The sequence below is a fragment of the Tachypleus tridentatus genome, chromosome 2 (genome assembly GCF_004210375.1).
Source record: "Tachypleus tridentatus isolate NWPU-2018 chromosome 2, ASM421037v1, whole genome shotgun sequence".
Classification (NCBI taxonomy): Eukaryota; Metazoa; Arthropoda; class Merostomata; order Xiphosura; family Limulidae; genus Tachypleus; species Tachypleus tridentatus.
In genome coordinates, this window is record NC_134826.1 from 35,970,587 (window position 1) to 35,985,579 (window position 14,993).

The window sequence follows — 14,993 nt, forward strand, 5'->3', positions numbered from 1 at the left end:
TAAATCTCCAACATGCACTGAACTTAGTAAATGTTTCATTGATTACTTAGCAAAATAACTTCAATTTATATCATTATTTGCTTTCTACTTTTATTGTAATGACATGCTCTCTGTAGTAAAAAACAAAACAAAAAGACACTAAATTAGAGTATTGAAATATAGCTTATAACAATACCATGTGAGGGTTAAGATTGCCCCATGGAGATAAGTTTGTAATATTCAAGCAAGTAAAAATAGTAGTTTACAAAACATACTGTATGCCCAACTTATTGGTATTCTAAGTTGTAAAGATGCAGTCTTAATTTACATATCCACTTACTGAATAATTTATAGTTATTTTATCTTTTATTCAAATAAAATACATTGAATTCTTATATAGATATGGTAAGTCAGAATGAAACTTGACAGAGATCTTACATTTAAATCATACTTTTCATTGTACTGGTGAAAAGTGCTTAAAATTCAAATTGAAAGGATATTCCATTTATGTTTAAACTTGAAGATTTTCAAAAATCAAAAGTTAAATGTGTCAGTATTTTTATATTGTATTTTTATATTGTGTACTTTAAACACTGTATTTTTATCTTGTGTACCTGATTTGTATCAGTTAATATTTTAAAACTAGACATTGTACTAGGTTGTGTATTAAGATAAGCTATTTTTATGCCATTTATATTCACTATGTCTTTATTGGTACAACAAAAAAGTAATTATGAATTTAAATGAATCAAAGGTTTTTCTTTGAGTGATTAGTTGAAGTACCAACTCAATTTTATCTTTATATTTAGAAAACAGATTATATACAACAAGCAACACATGATTCTCAACAAGAACAAGTACACAAAGATAGTAGTTTAGAAAATATTGACCTGAAAAGTATGGTGAGTGTGTAACATATTTTCAAGTATGGAACAACTGAGAAACTCAGAATTAGAAATCAAATTATTTTTCTTTTTTCCAGCAGAAGTGAGCCAAATATATACAAACTACATGAGGAGTTCTACGAAAAAGAATTATCTTCTAATATACAGTGATATGATAACATGATTGACTGATATTTAAATGTTGAGAATATCATAATTACCTTATGTTGACTATGTATGTAGTCAAAATGTGAATCCTGTGTACACAAGTCAAGTGTACACATTATATTTTCATATTTACATGAACAATTTTGGAATAGTTTAATCAAGTTTTGACACTTTTGGTTTATGAGGATCAAAACCAGTACTAAACTTAGTACTAGTACTAAACTGTACTAAGTACTGTACTCAGTACTTACGCTATCAGTACGCTGATTTCTCCAAGCCCGTTCCCTTGGCTGTGGTTTTGCTAGATAGTAGATAGGGACAGTGGGAATCTTGTTAATCCATTCATGCGCGTCACTAATTAGATGACGAGGCATTTGGCGACCTTAAGAGAATCATAGTTACTAAGTTTAGTACTTAAACTTTAAACTTCATGAAAATTGTGAAAATAACTGACATGTATGAGAGAACCAACCATCCAATAGTCCTAGGTTAAGCAAATGGGGCTGTTTGATTTAAAGTATTATTTGCAGTAGAGGATATTTGTTTTACTTATTATAAAACAAATATACTTGTGTAATGCAAATGTATTGAAATAGAAATGAAAAGAAAATGTTTGCTTCTTTTACTGTAAATTAAAAATTCTATTTTCTTGAAACTATGAGTGAACTGAAATTAAATTAGCCTTTGTGTTTTGCACTTAATAATGTTATGTTTGTTTGTTTGTGTGTGCACATGTATACATACATACATACATATATATATGCTGGTAATTTTTTTTCTGCCATTGCAAAGTACTTGTGGCGAGCTTTATTTGATTTGGACATGAGGTGAAGTATATAGAATATTATTGTGTGGCCATGCTCAGTTAGTGCATTTACCATTTTTCTTTCCTTACAAAGTAACTGATACAGTATAGCATAGTGGTGAGTACTTTAGAATCATAGTGGAAAAGTTACAAGTTTGAGTTCTGTCCACACAATTTATCCTTGGACAAAACACTTTATCTGAGTTGTTACTTTCTACCCTGCTGTATAATGGGTTTTCATTGGTAGCTGAGGCTGGAATCCAATCCAGGGGAGCATATGCATCACAATTCTCATCTTTTTGCATCACAGAAAGCAAAACTTAAGCACTGGCCTTGTTTGCTTACCAGGTGCAAAAAAGGATTCACCTACTTATTTACAAAGTACTTGAAGTAAGATTTATGTGGTATACCATTTATTAAACTAAACTGTTTGTAGTTGTGCATGTGAATATGAGAGTTAAACATGGTGTAGTTTCCATTTTGCCTTTATGTTATCTCTTTTTTTGTGCCTAACATGTGTTTCTAGTCTTAAATAGTATATTATGTGAAAAACTATGAAACATAACATATGAACTATAAAACTGTTAAATTAGTTTTGCTATGAAAATTTAAGTGTTATTTAAGAAACACTGAAGTGATTCTGGACAATAAAAAAGGAAATTAAAATTATAAAACAAGAGTTAAAGCAACAAAATAATGCTACTGAATTAATCCTTTTGGTTATATCACATTTAAACTCATGTGAAATATATTTAAATTGTTGTTTCCCTTATGAGTTATAACTCCCTCACTAACCCTACCTTTCCTAGAAACAAGAGTATATAACACATGCCTTCCATGGGTCAGAACATGAGCAGGAACCATGCAAAGATAGCATCCTAAAGTGTATTGACTTAAAAACTTTGGTGAGTCTGACAACAAGCTAATTTTAATTTCAGAATTGATGTACCTCAATAATCTTTTGAAGACTTGATTTTTAATTTGTAAATATTTTATCTTGAGTATAAGTTTTTATTACAATACAGGTTTATTTTCAAACTTTGAAAAAAAGCATCAGGGTATTTCTGATATGATATCTAACCTTCTCCCACATAACACCTTTTTTCAACTTATACTGCCCTCTGTATGTGAAAGTTTTTTATTGCCACTTGCCTGAATAGTTCTATCTACTTTCATTTGTTTTCATGTCAGGCAGTTGCATGATAGTTTTCATATCAGCATGTGACAACTCTTCACCAATAGGAGTATGACTCAACTCCTAGCACAGCTGACTTTCTCTACAACTTAGCTCAACTTTATTTCTTGATTGGTACTCATGGTGTTTATACATGCTTTTCACTTTAGTTTTACTTAAGGAATTTCAGTCTTTATCTCTTTAGATTAGAACATAGTTTTGTTTTAGTTTGCTACACTTCAATCCTCAAAATTTTGCTGCGTGGTGTGAAAGCTTGAGGGTTAGGGGGGAGTATTGAGGCTAGTGGTGAAGTGTTATGTGAAACGAGGTAAGAATCTATCAGAAAAAAAATTTTAAGTATTAGAAAATGTTAATTATCATAGAAGTAAAGGCATTTTTGAAACTTTGAGACATAAAGTCTAGACTTATAGATCAATAATATAATTCTTAAAACATCTCTATTACATTTACATATTTATCCAAAAGAGAATATTTATGTTAACCTAGTTATTAACACATGCATTTAAAATAATATCAGTCCCTTTCACTTTACACATCTTAGTTTAAATTTAAAATTCACAGTATATATCACCTGTGATTATCACCTTCCTCTATTTTGTTTATTTTCTCTGGTGTTTGATTGGATATTATTTTCTTATTTGTTCTTTTTAATGTAATAGTTTTACTTTATTTTTAAACTTGTGAAGTTCTTGTATGTTTTTGTTGCTGTTTTTGCATGAATTCCAGTATTGTTAATTAAACAACATTATGCATTATATACTTATCACCTTGCTTTATTTAGTTTATTTGTTTATGTTTTTTTGAAAGGATTTTATATTTTTTATTTTTTTCAATTAAGATGCTTTTGCATGAATTTAATTTTTCATATTGTTGCCTCTGTTTTGCATGCATTCTGATCTTGTTAATCAGACAACATCATATATTGAACAAGTTCAACATCCTGATCCACATCTTTTATCACCCACCCGTGAGGTTATTTGGACGGGTGTGGACATACACTCTCTAGTAAGTGCACCTTTTTTAAATATAAACACATATCTTTTTGTATTATCTTTGTGTTTTTTAACAATCATAAACAATATCATCTGTTGAGAAAAAGTTGCACCAAAAAAAATTTTTTTGTGGTCAACCTCAGCCAAAGGAATGTTTTATTTGAAAAGAATATTTTTTCTCACATTAACTTCTTAACTGGTATTTTTTGTGACACGACTTGCATCATATCAGAAATTATCTGGGCTTGCTGATTAAGGATATTAATGCATTAATTTTGAATATCTTGTGATAGCAAAAGTCAAAATACAAAATGAAAAGATACTGGAATATAATTTAGTAGTGCAAAAAGGGATCATTATGTAATTAAGTTTGACCGCAAGCATAATCAGACATCTTGGAAATGTCCCCTTGATGTGGATTCCTGTACGTGGTGAGGGGACCTCCCAGAGAAGGTTCTGTACTTTCAGTTTACCTTCTCTGGGATCTGAACATCCACCTGAATGTTTGCCATGCGTGGTGACCCATGAAAGGGAGGAGAGGATCCTGGTGGATGAGGGGTCCAACTCCAATACACCACTTTGGCCTTTAATTCCTGTAGACGGGGAGTCTTGGGGTGGCCCCTTCAAGAGCAATCAGCTGGTCCATTTGGGCCAGGGTCAACTGAGTGCCAGCATAGGATGTCCTCAACAGGTGCAGCGGACATTATATCTGATACTGGTGTTAGGATATAATGCTCACAAAATCTTGGTGTCGCTGCAGTGACCATGTATGGCACTGTTGTGTGCCCCCTCATAGGGCGCCATAGTGGATGGGGTCATAGGGCACCGAAATATTCTTTTTTTTTATTATGGATACCCCTCAAATAAAAAAAATAAACAAACATGACACCATAGAGAAAACTCCGACTACTGGCAAACAACCGCGCATTGCTGACTCTGTATGGTCCAACTCACAACTTGAATCATGAATCTGTTCCATGATTTTTAATTATACGTTCTTTAACTGGAAAACCCTTAAGACAGATCTCTCCATTTTTTATTCAGAAGGGATTAGAAGGGCTTGCTGGCTCTCCTAAATCGGTAAAAATAATTACAGCGTGACGACATTTTAGTAGAAACATCTTCATCACAATATTCCAAACTCCTCTTGAAATCAAAGGGCATTAGGGATATACCCATTGAGGTTACTCCTCTTTATACTTTGAATTCTTTTAGAGGAGTTATAGTTCAGGGGGATTTAAAGACCATTCCTGAGTCTGAGATCCTTGCAGGTTTCACCAGCCAAGGTGTTACAGCTGTGCACCAAATATTTACTTGTAGAGACGGGATTATGGAGCCAACAAATATTCTAATATTAACATTTACAACATCACGCCCTCCCACCACAATCAAGGCAGGATATCTGAATTGTAAGGTATGGTCTTATATTCCTAACCCTGTTAGATGTTTTCATTATCAATTATTTGTTCATTCAGAAACATTTTGCTGAGGTTTCTTGACACATGCCTGTTGTGCTGGTAAGGACCATGATGCTTTTGAATGCCAACTGCAACCACATTGTATTAACTGTAATGGTCCACATCCTCCCTATTTTACTTCTTGCCCTAAATGTCTGGAAGAGAAAGAAGTACAACGTCTCAAGACAGTTCATAATATTACTTATCCAGAGGCTTGGATATTACTATTCCCAGTTACATCTCAGACTTATGCTGCTGAAATCCATTCCACTACTACAGTAGGAGTCCAGACAGACCTTTCCATGCATTCTACAAAATCCTTAACAGCACATCTTAATCTTGTACCTTTTAAAATCAACAAAGTTAACAAATCAGTATCTACTTCTATCTCTGTCCCTACCACATCTTCCAGTTATTGCCCAACATCACCTTGTTCAAGCCTGGGTGTTTCCATGGGGTCTTCCTCTCTTGACACCCCAAAATTTAAACAAACCATTCGTTCCCATCCTCAATTACTGGAACGTATGTCTACAAACACAGGCCTGCCTACTCGATCCAGAGCAGGATCACTAGAGAGTGACCGACCCACATTAAGTAAAGAAAAAAAAAGCTTGGTCACAAGCAGAAGGTCTCCTTGCCATATTCTCCTCCAAAATAAATAAATATAGCCATGATAATCCAATGGAACTGTCAAGGTTTTCAATCAAATGTGAATGACATCAAGGATTTGATTGACTTTTATCATCCCAAATGTCTTTCTTTATAAGAAGCATTTTTGAAACCTACTAATACAGTCACAATTCTACAGTTCTTTTTATACAGAAATGACAGGTGATGTGTAGAACAAGGACGGGTGGGGGGAGTAGCACTGCTCGTTGATCAACATGTGTCCACCAAGTCCTTGTCATTGAATATGTCCTTAGAAGCTGCAGCTGTCCATATTTCCTTGTTTTGTACCATCACTGTTTGCTCTCTGTACTTTACCCCTGGAAATAGTTATCATCCATCAGACCTTGATGCTCTCAATGAGCAACCCCGAACCCCCTTTTTAATTTTAGGGAATCTTAATGGGCAGTATCCCCTCTGGTGTGGTTCTAGGATTGATGTGAGGGGTTGTGCTATAGAGCATATGCTTCTGAATCACAACCTGTCTCTATTCAATACTGGCTCTTACACTTATTTTCATGCACCCAGTCAGTCATTTACTGCTGTAGATCTTTCTATCTGCTCCCCTTTGCTTTTTGCTTGCTTTTCTAGGAAGGTTAACATAAATCGATTGGGTAGTGATCATTATTCTATCATATTAAAAGAAATTGGCCATGGTCAGTGCCATCTGACTCGTGTGCCTCTGTGGAAGTTGCACCAGGCCAAGTGAGCCTCCTACCATCTTATGTAAATCATCGATAGATGATTGTGTGGCAGCAGTAACTAACTGTATTGTCCAAGCAGCTGCTCAGTGCATCCCCAAAACCTTGACATCTTTCCTATGGCATCCTTGATCTTGGTGGAATTCTGCTTGTCTATAACACGAAAAGCTCAGAAATGTGCTTGGGATAAATTTCATAGATATCACACGCTTCCAAACTGCATTGCATTTCAGTAAGTCCGTGCACAGGCTCAACAAGTTAGACGTCAAAGCCAGAAGAAACCTTGGATTAAATACACCTCCAACATTTCTTCAACCCCCAGTTCAAAAGTCATATGGAACAAGATCCTGAAGGTGAGTAGACGGTATACTTCTGGCCCCCTCTCTATCTTAATATTCAATGGCCATGAAGTTACTGATGCTCAGAGCATTGCCAGAACTTTTGGTGAATATTTCTCTCATTACGTAATATTTTATCCTATATCTTGTTGGCACAGATAGCGTAGTAGCTTTGTGCCAATAAACATGAAATACCTACCAACCTACCTTGGAAATGTCATAGAATATATAGTTTGTTTGTACATCCAGTAATTAAAACAATAAAGCCAGATCTGTGAAAAAAAAAGCCATTATTACAGAAACATATATGTACACTACATTGTTTTGTAATGGCTTCAACTGGAATCTTTTAAGTTTAAACTTTATTTGAGAAAATCTATGTATGTTATTTTGACTGCTAGTTTTAGTTTTTCATGTTTATTGGGAAGAAGAAAATTAGTCTTTGAAATGTACTTAAACTATGTACATTCATTAATACAAATGTTCATATATTTTACCATGTCATGTTACTTTTACATTTTGTAAAATATTAATCATCACATGACTTTGTTGATAAACCTGCATTAACTTTCATGCAGTACTTCCTGAGTTGCATATACTTAGAAAATTGGATTCATATTTTCTTTGGAATTGTTGAAGCAAGTTTCTAAGTCTCCATACAAGTTGCTTTATTTTTTATTATAATAAGTTTGTTGTTGCAGTGTATGGATGTGAGGAATAACAATTAAATTGTTGCTTTAGTTCAACATGTAAATTTCATGGCATAACTTTCTTGCACTTGACTGCTAAACATCCCAAGGTGAATAACATAAAATCTCACACAGGCTATGCTATTTTTAATCACACAAAATTTCATACAGTAGTTAGATTATTTCCATTGTTTTAGTAAAATGCAAGAAAAATGAATAGTATGTTCACTATATTATTAATCGATTAGAAAACCATTCACCTGTGTTTGTTAAATTTTGCTCAAAGCTACACTGGGGTTATCTGTACTAACCATCCCTAACTTAGCAGCATAAGATCAGAGGGAAGGCAGCTAGTCATCACTACCCACTTCCAACTCTTGGGTTACTCTTTTACCAACAAATAGTGGATCTGACTGTCATATTATATAATGCTCAAGAAAGGGCAAGCATGTTTGGTGTGAGGGGGATTTGAACCTTCTTCAGATTACAAGTTGAGTGTCTCACCACCTGGCCATGTTGGGCTGAGAATCAATTTGTACAAATTTATTCACAACATTAAGAAAAAAACAAAGAAATATATGGTAATGAAATCTAATAATGTGATCATTGTCAAGATGTAGATTTTGTTTGCTGCTATGTTTATGTATTAACTTGCTATGATTACTAGTCAAACATTTTAATTGTAATGTTTCTTTGAATTCCTTATGGAGATTTATGGTGATTACTTGGAGTTTAATGTCTTGTTTGTAGGAAAACTATTAACATAATTCTATATAAAAACTAAACAAAGAAAAATATTTAATATTAGGTGTTTCTTCCAAGTTGTATATCTTGAAGTATTATTATAATAATACATTTCAAGAATAATTTATTATGAATATGATGCTCAGAAAATAACATTTTTGGTAAGTATTAATACTAGTAAATAATTACTGATGTTTAGATATAATGACAATATATTCAGATAGCATATTCAAAATATGAACCATACTTTTCATCAGAAAAAAATTACAGTATATTCATAACATTTGTCATGTTAACTTACATTTTAAAGCTGTTTAAAATTTTTCTTATTGCATTTTGTAAACCATCTTTTGTTGGATTAGAGTTAGATATTTGATTCTGGTTAATAACATAACCTTTTGTGTTTTGTTGGGTGTGGAAGGCATTTTGTTACTGCATGTTTCTGTGCATGTTGAGCATGAGTATGTTATTGTTGTGTCTTTGCATGCGTATGGGTCTACACCATTTTAGAGGAGACTTTACCAGAGTGAAAAAAATAAAGACGAGAAAGTAACTTCTCAAGAAGTCATTCAAACTGGAGTCAACATTTCAGAGCTTGTAAGTTAATGATTTGCTTAGATTTTGATACACAGAGTAACATGGGTATTAAAGTGAGGTAGTTAGCTGTAAAAATGTGATATGTGCTTTATATTTATATATATATAAAATAAGTGTGTGTATATACAATAGAAATATACACATTATTTAAACAGTTAATATTTACTTCAAAATAAAGGACTGTATTGAAAATCTGTGATGAAATAGAACATATTTGTAATTCAAAACAAGCCTTGATAAAAATATAATTCAACATAACCAATATATTAGGTTGTTCAGTAATAAATGTCAGAATTTTTACAATGACATTTAGAAGCTGAATATTGAGTAAATTATCGCTAGTTGGTTGGTTTAATCCAACGTTTGTCCTTTGCAAGGTGTCTTAATTGTCTGCTGTTTCAACTCTACTCAGAGTAACTTTTGCAACCCCTGAGGCAGCATGGACAGAAGGACTTTCATCTGATTTTCCTCTGTGAGTTCAAACTTGGAGGAAAAGCTATCTAAACTACTGACTGCATAGTTCAGTGTTGGTTCCAAAGGTTTCAACATGGAGATAAAAGTCTTGAAGACCACTAAGGTCATGGAAGGAAGCCATTCTTAGATTAAAACACATTGAGGGAAGCAGTTGAGACAGACCCTTGCACAACAGTACGTGAGCTTGTAGAAAAGCTAGGCACAAGGAAATCAATCATTGTCAACCATCTGAGTGCAATTGATAAGACAAAAAAGTTGGAAAAGTGGGTTCAGCATGAGTTGACTGAAGATAAAAAAAATTGGCATTTTAACACCTATTAAGGATGATGTTCAAAAATTGAACAAATTGAGAATTGAGGTTCTGCCTCATCCACTTTATTCTCCAGACCTTCATCCTACAGATTTTCATTTTAGAAACTGATTTCTACAGCAGGGGCATAAACAACATTGTTATACTTTGCAAACGTGTATTGAAGAAAATGGTGCTTACTTTGATTAAAGCATGTTTCGCAACACTGGTTTATACTTTTCCAAACTTCACAGTTCAAAAACGACATTTATTTCTGGACAACTTAATAAATGTAGTCAACAGGACACATGCTATAAAGTTGGAAATATTTTTTGGGGCTTTGGCTTCTGAAGGTGACTGCAAGGATACACTGTTTACCAGTCTCAAAATTCCATTCAACAAGTATCATATATAATGAATGAGAGAGAAAATTAGCAAAAAATATAAAATAAAATAAAATAAGAGAGCAAGAGGTGGGTGCTTTAGCTCACAATGTCCTACATCTATATCACTTTTCACTGTCTACAGACAGGTATGGGAAAGTAACTGGTGTGAGAAGAAAATAAATGATTAATAAAAAAACAGGCTTCCCCTTGGGTGTGGTGTGTTAAAAAAGCTCCTGAAGTTGGTATTCCAGCCCTCATTATGGTAGTAAATCTTAAAACTAATCATTGTACCATGGTGACTTCATTTATTTTGGTTATGAATTGTTGTGTCATGAATCAGGACAGTAGTTCATAATAGATATTATGAGGAATTGTACAAAACTCTATTAGAACATTCTTGTAAAAAGCACCTTACATAGTAAAGATTCAATTCAAACAACTCTTTAAAACCTTTACTATTGACTGCTAAGGCTGTATGCATATGAAAATTCACAAAAAAACTACAAATTTTAGACTTAAAGAGGAAAAGAAAATCTGCTCAAAATGGTCCATTTGTAACAATTCTTCTTATTATTAGTATCAGTATCCTCTTGCTAGCCTACAACAAAAATATCTTGTACCCATACCTTGTATAAGATACTAAATAAAGTCTTGTGAAGGCCTTGGAAGTACTGAAAAGTCGATTTGTTTTTTCTGTGATTTACATTTGCTAAAAAACAGTATAGTTCTTGTGAGAACAATGTTATTATTACCCTTTGAAGCTAGCTTTCTTACAAGTATCCAGTATTCCTTTAAAAAGTTTAAGTACAGCAGAGTGAAACAGGAATTACCAGCCAATAATAGATGAACATCAGATGAGTAATATATAGATGCTCAATGCTTTGTATGTTATACAACTGACATTTTTAGACCAACTTGTATATTATGTGTGAAGTTAATGAGTAAAATACGTTCAATACACATAATGTTAAATTTTATTACACACTTTCAAGGAATATCTACTTGAAAGAGATGAAAGTTTATTTAAAGAGATGTTTATTTGAAAAGGCTGCTTTTCTAGTGGTAATATTTTACACATGTTTAGTGAAGGTTGTGTCTTAGTCCAGGTATATATTTGTCCATTGCTGTGCATTATATAATGAAAATTTAATTACACAGAAACTATAAGTGCTTACTGTATTCTCAAACAAATCTTCATGGTAATCTCCATCTGCAGCCTGATATCTTACATCTCAAACTAATGTGATCAAGTAGTCAGTATCTACAGTAAATCATCATGAACCATATCAGCTAGCTACAAGCTATGTTTGTTATCAATACAATACATAAAGTTATCTACCATATCAAGTAATCCTTTGCTCATAGTTGAGCATAAAAAAGCCAGTAAAGAAGAAAGTCAGGAATTTAAAAACCTACAGATAAGAATTATTAACAAAAGTGTGGAAACAAGGCAGGAGATACTGTAGACACTATTTACTTAAACTACAAATCTCTATTTTGACTCCACAAAATGTATTTATAGGTAGCAATATGGAACCAGAGTAAGGGTTTGTAGTTTGATTAAGTAATGTCTACAATATTTCCAGCCTTGTTTCAGTACGTTTTATACTATCCCTATTTGCAGGTTTTTATGTTTCCAATTTTTTAATTATCTTGTTTTTATTAAGGCTTGTTTTGGATTATAAATGTCACACTTGTGTATGTGTACATTTTTAAATGTTATCAAAAATTGCAACTATACATTACAGACTGATTGATTAAAACTATTTTAACAATAATGAAAAATTATATATACAAATGGTATTTTAAATATACTTTACTATCAACAATTTTTTTGCATTTAAATTTGAAATTGATAGAAACAAGAATGAGGATTGTATCTTGAGAAGTAATATTATAAACATATTTCTGCATATTGATTTTGAAAGTTAATTGCTAATATCAAGAAGAATTCTCAAATCTGATGCTTTAGCTATAGTGATTTGTTACCACATAGAAGTTAAAGTTAGGGAGAAGGAAAACAGTTTTCTTTGTTAATGTTTAAATGGCCTTAGGGTTGGTTGAAGAACATCCTTCATGTTTCTTCTGTGTAGTTTTGCATAGTGAACATTTTAATTGCTACCATAATTTTGTGCTGGTCACTTGTGAACTTTTGTAACATCTTCAGATATTTTACATTTCATTCTGTACCACAGTGTCTTAAATCACTTTATACATGTAACTATTTATTGAAGAAAGGAAAGATTTAGCTATCTAAAGAATAATTTATTACGTTGCTAGGTTTGTTTGTTTGCTTTTGTGTAGTTAAGCACAAAGTTATACAAAAACTGTCTGTGCTCTGCCCACCACAAATATCAAACCTCGTTTCTAGCATTGTAAGCAAACATACAGTACCACTAGAGAACCACTAGGTGACACACCTGTTTGATCCCCAGGGTGATAGAAACACGAGGGGTGCCTGTCAAGCTTATTTGAGAAATACAGACAAACAGATGACATATCTGCTTTATTTATAAATGTGTAGATTAAATTTGGTTATACTGCAGTGTAAAGTTACTTACCTTGTTCTTTTATTTTTGACAAACTGAAAATTAACAAAGTTAGTCACAAAATAAAAATTTTATAAAGCTTTAATCTGGGATTATTTAGTCAAATGTTGAAATATTTTAATATAAAACTCTGTAAAAGACTTGTATTAAAATACTTAGTATTTCTATAAATGCATTAATTCACTTAATATAGATTATGCAAGTAAGATGTTTTCTCAGTGCTATGAACTTTATTTATGCTGTGTGTAATCAATATATTTTAGCATCTAATGAGCATTAATTTTCCACTTTGAATAACTTATTATAGATGCAAAAAACCTTTTACCTTTTTCTAATGATTTATATACACACTGTTGAACACATGTATCAGTAGACATTTTGAAAATGTTGGGGAGCTATTAAGTAACTTCGGAAAGTCAAAAAGTGTATATATATAGTGAAAATGTGCAGTTAGTAGACCATCATAGACAATGGTATAAATACCATATTCATAAGCATTCAGACTTGTTTCTGTTTGTATGTATCACACTTTTGAAGAAACATTTATTCTTTTGAAACTTGGTTACATAAAACTTTGATGAAGCATTACATAAGTCTAATCTTAATTCACAGTTTTTTCTTATGAAAAATATCTTATTAAGCTGTGAAATTATGATGTATTTGCATTTTATGAATATTAGTTATAATTAGATTTTTTGTTCATAGTCCTTCTGCTCTTTACTTTTATTTGTAGATATTCAAGATAATTGAAAGATAGTTAAAAAATTAATAAAAAATCTTTTTAATATTTCACACTTCATATTCATTCATAGTATGGCCAGATATAAAAAAATGTACAGAAATTCTGTAACTTTTGCAATATGTTTTATAATAGAAATCAAGTTTTACTGAGAAAAAAGATACAAGTATTGAAAAAGAACCTTTGGAAGAAATCAAGCCTTCTGTTGACAGAGCTAAAGTGTCTCAAACATTTAATCAGGTACTGTTCACTAAAGCTAGCTTTTACTTCAGTTTATCATTACTCCTTTGTAATTAACATTTAAATTTGAAATGTGACAGCTAAAAATTAGAACTGTGCACAACCATTAACTTTACACAATGAAAACTTTTTTTTAATTTAAATGTTAGTCATTCATTGTTCCTGAATGAAATGTTATAAAATAGTAAAAAATATAAATAAGCCTGAAATAAGAATAATTGTTCTATGTGTCAGTAGAAATCCTTAGGGTAGTGTGTATTGCAAGTTTATTTTAATATTTCAAAATGGAATAATCTGTGTAATGATCACACATTTTTAAATTAACTACAAACTGATTTAAAGTCTTGTAACCATAACATAAAGAATTAGTTAAGTTTGTTTACCGTAGGATTAAGAATTCTGAAGGAAGAGACAAAAGTAAACAAAAACAGTATATTATACTCTTTTTCTTTAATATTTAAATATGATAATTGAAAAATCTTAGCATAGTAACAGTTGTTACAAAATTATAAAATCATGCATGGTCTGTAGAGTTTCACAATGCATTTCACTGTTCTGTGTTAAAAAAATAGAATTAGATTAATAGATTTAGAAAGATAGTACTTTAAATGTTCTAGTTATTTACAATACAAGCTACTGTTATGTATCTGTGAAAATCAAAATTGTTATATAATACAAAAACATGTATGAATTTTGTAAAGCTTTTATTGACATAACTTACGTTGAGAAATGTGTTAGGATGTCAACATACAGTTGAGAAATGCTTGTGACAACAACCTTCTTAGCTTTCAAAATCGACCAAATACCATAATTACTGCATTTTTGTCTCAATAACAGACTAAAGATGGATTTTTTTATTTAAATTTATGCCTCTTGTTGAGTAAAATACTTATAATATTAATAAGTTGGTCAAACATTTAAAAGTTTGAGAAATACCCAAAAAATAACAAATTACTTGTTGATGTACCTTTTGGTAAGTCCAGCTTTCAGGAATGATTATCATAGCAATCAAGATAAATTTACCAGTTTATATAATGATTTAAATTAACTGAAAGGAGAAATTACATATATACAACTGTTTCCTCATGCTTTTTTAAGGAC

At 31.8% G+C, this 14,993-nt stretch overlaps 1 pseudogene across 1 annotated transcript in view; it reads left to right on the plus strand.

Moving 5' to 3' along the window:
• Positions 1-14,993, plus strand: part of LOC143240927 (uncharacterized) — a 169,920-nt pseudogene that overhangs the window by 97,432 nt on the left and 57,495 nt on the right. The window contains exons 6-10 of the transcript XR_013022056.1: positions 789-881; positions 2,646-2,741; positions 3,941-4,036; positions 9,129-9,215; positions 13,788-13,892. The product of XR_013022056.1 is annotated as an uncharacterized LOC143240927 (transcript). The remainder of the gene's footprint in view (positions 1-788; positions 882-2,645; positions 2,742-3,940; positions 4,037-9,128; positions 9,216-13,787; positions 13,893-14,993) is intronic.